The sequence below is a fragment of the Nannospalax galili genome, unplaced genomic scaffold (genome assembly GCF_000622305.1).
Source record: "Nannospalax galili isolate Female #2095 unplaced genomic scaffold, S.galili_v1.0 scaffold139, whole genome shotgun sequence".
Classification (NCBI taxonomy): Eukaryota; Metazoa; Chordata; class Mammalia; order Rodentia; family Spalacidae; genus Nannospalax; species Nannospalax galili.
The window spans coordinates 5,500,623-5,504,352 of record NW_008345884.1 but is presented as its reverse complement, the minus strand read 5'-3'; the positions used below and the strand labels follow the sequence as shown (position 1 = coordinate 5,504,352).

The window sequence follows — 3,730 nt, the reverse complement described above, 5'->3', positions numbered from 1 at the left end:
ATTTTAAATATTAATTAATTAAAATCAATAATTAAAATAATGATCATTGAGAAAGAAGTCGAGTACATGACTAAAATTTATTATTTGGAGGGAATTTAAGATCCAAGATGGTTGGGTATGAAATGAAAGAAAGGAATTATCAGAAATTGGGGGTATATTTGACAGTTGGTGATGAATGAACCTTGTAGGCAGCAGCTTTACAAAATCTTACAGTGCCTAAAACATGAAGGAAAAAATTTATAGCATGTGCTGTAGGCATTTCTCAGCTCTAATGAGCTTTCAGTGACATGGACTGAATGACTCCTATTTTGCCATTTTCCTCATTGCTACCTTATCAAGGTGAGTATGGACAGATGGCTCCAGGTTACTTGCACGCAGGCTAGTGGCTATGAAGTCAGGCCTTGAAAACAATGATGTGATGACAGTTCAGTAAGTTGCTTTATTCCTTTGGACCTCAATGTCTCTGCCTGTAAATAGAGTTAACAATAATGCAGATTTCTTGTGCATTTATGGTATCAGATGGAACTAATGTGTGTGCAAAGCTTCAAACAGTGTCCTGTCCCCCTACCCCGACACTTCTTTCTTTGCTTTATTGAATTTTGATATAGTCTCCCTATGAAGTCCAATCTGGCCTCTAAATCATAATCCTCTTGCCTAAGCTCCTGAGTGTTAGGATTACAGGTGTATGCCACCAGCCTTGGTTGCCAGTTGCTGTTGTTATTTATTTATAGTTTCCAACTGATTTTAATTGTGTTCCTGACAGAAGTAGTCTCATTTATAATAAGTGCAATTCATAGTATGTTGTTACATTTCTGTTTGAAAAATTTATCTCTTGGGCTGGAGAGGTGGCTCAACAGTTAAGAACACTTGCTATACTAGCAAAGAATCTGAGTTCTGTTCCCAGCACCCACATGGCAGTGCACAACCATCTGTAACTCCAGTTCCAGGCCTCTATGGGCACCAGGCACATGCTACACATAAATACATGCAGGCAAATATTCAAATACATAAAGTAAAAACAAATAAACTTTAAAACGGAAAAATATATCTCCATGTATAGGAATTTGCTGAGATGCAAACACACATTGCTTTCTAAATATTTATCTCCCCTCTTCCATGGAGGAAAACTAAAAATCCATCTAACAGGTCAGTCTTTTCAAGATGATTGGCTACAAAGGACATAGATAGCTACAAAGCAAGCACCAGGGGTCCACATGACCTTCTGGAAGCCTGAGGAGAGGAGCTACTGAGTGAAAAAGACATTGATGTGACTGTAGATGGGATAGGACTGTTGGAAACTGAGTTTCCAGGAAAAGCAGATGTTCATTTGTAGGAGGAATTCACCATGTACTCTGATGTCCACTCCTGTGTTTCAGAATTGCAAGAATGTCCTGTGAGTTCCGCTCTGCTGCTGCCATGATCTCTCATTTCCCCTGGATAACTGGTGGTGGTGGGGGGGTGGCACAGAGGCAGTCTGTCATTTATGAATGTTTATGTGCTTGAACCAACTTTTGAATTTTTAAAAATTACCTTTGAAGGCCAGGCGTGGTGACACACACCTTTAATCCCAGCACTTGGGAGGCAGAGGCAGGCAGATCTCTGTGAGTTCAAGGCCAGCCTGGTCTACATAGTGAGTTCCAGGCTAGTTGGGGCTACAGGGAGACCCTGTCTCAAAAAGACAAAAAAGAAAAATTACCTTTGAGTTGTCTTGCTTATGTGAATAGGAATTGGTATGGATGTTCTACTTATAAAGCAAACTTTAAGGTCTACAATAAGATTCTTTCTACAACCTTCATTTTCTTTTTCAAATTTTTTTGTCTGAGAGGACCTCAAAAACTCCCACCCCAGTGGTAGTATGGGCAGTCAATGGGCTCTAGGGGCAGGGAGACACAGTTTTATTTAAGAGTGTGGCCCTTGGTTGGTTGACAACACTCTAGTGGATGGCTCCACACTCATGAGTATGTGGGCAGCACAAATTAGACTTAGTGGGTTATTTAAAAAAATGGAGGGGAGAATGTGAGGGGTAGATATGGGAGGAGTTGAGGATGAATATTATCAAAACACATTATATAAAATTCTCAAAGAATTACTAAAAATATTTATATTAAAATATAAACTCCAACCCAACTCTGCTTAAAAAATAAGCCTTAAAAAATAATCTGCCTTTTTGGTTCCTTGGTGTTATGTGGAGACTTCTTGTATAGGCTTCTTGTGCTTTTTCCCTCTGATGCTGCCCAGATCCTGGATACACTAATACTATTGGTTTCAGAGACTTGAAGAGCCTCTGCCCCTAACCCGAATGCTCAATGATTACCTGGCAGACAAGAGCTATATGGAGGGATATGTGCCATCCCAAGCAGATGTGGAAGTATTTGAAGCAGACCGTGGCCTGCTGCCTGTTGACTTATGCCAAGTCCTCCATTGGTATAATCACATCGAGTCCTATGAAAAAGGAAAAGTTTGCCTGCCAGGAATGAGGAAAACTGTAAAAGTATGGCCCTGCCAATGTGGAAGACACCACAGGAAGTGGAGCTACAGATGCTGACATTGATCTCTTGGGATCCAAGAAGAATGTCTCGCACAGTGTGAATCCAAGAAAGCCACAACAACCTGCAGTTGTGGCAAGTGTTCCATGTTATAAGATGGAATGATGAGAGAGATAACACAATTAGAGAAGTGTGTCAGAAGCATTCAAGTAGATGATTTGGTGTGGGAAGTTTTTAAGGTGGTTGTGGTGGGATATGGAATCAAAAAGCTTCAAATACAGTGTGCAGCTGAAGATGACAAAGTTGGAACAGATATGCTGGAGGAGCATATTATTAAATGCAGTTCTGAGGACTAAATACAGTTCATGGATGTGGCTGCTTTTAACAAAACCCCCCGTATAGCCTTAAATCATTGCACTTAAATAAGATAAAAAGAATATAAAAGAAAGGCTGTGACAGCTAAAAGTCACCCCAAAAACAAATTTGAGGGTTTCTATTTGTGTGATTGACATCTGTTATTTGACTACCATGAGCAAAACATTACATTTTAAATACACACCTTAAATATAAATTTACTTTTAAATACACACCTTAAATATAAATTTGCTGTTTGAGTCTCCTATAAAGCAGGCATTCTGACAAGCCTGTGTTAACATAAGCAGATTATTTAAAGACCTATATTTAATAGCTCAGCCTCCAAATAGGATTTTTAATTCAATGAACATTTATCGTAAAGAGCATTGTGTTGAAGGGACAAAGATGACTAAAAAGAGTTCAAAGTAGCAATTCAAAGAAACAAAAGGAGAAAGTAAGAATATCCAACATGCTCAAGTAATTGAGAAAAGAAAAATCTGGGCAGCATGCTGGGCATAGTATGGGCTTTTCCCAGCCCTTTCTAGGCCATTAGAAGCATGCTACCAGCACCTTTCTAAAGGAGCCTATTCATTTGCTTTTCTTCCAAACATACTTTTCCTCTAATGAGCCCAATTTTGACAGAGGGCTTTGCCTTTCTTGATAGTGTTTTTATGCCGTTGGGGTTTGGTGGTTTATTGTAGCAACTTGTTTCATGGTTTTTCTGCCTTTGCTTACATAGTTGTTGAACTATTTTTATCATTGTTCGCTTCCCTTTTTATCTTTCATTTTGAAATCAGAATGAGACACACAGAGCATTGTGCTGAGAGACTAGGGGAATGAACATAGAGAATAACAGAACTGAAATGACATAAATGATGCCAACCACAAGG

At 39.1% G+C, this 3,730-nt stretch overlaps 1 pseudogene; it reads left to right on the top strand.

The window, feature by feature from the left end:
• The first annotated feature begins 296 nt into the window (after positions 1-296).
• Positions 297-2,908, top strand: LOC115071882 (annotated as a pseudogene).
• The last annotated feature ends 822 nt before the right edge of the window (positions 2,909-3,730 follow it).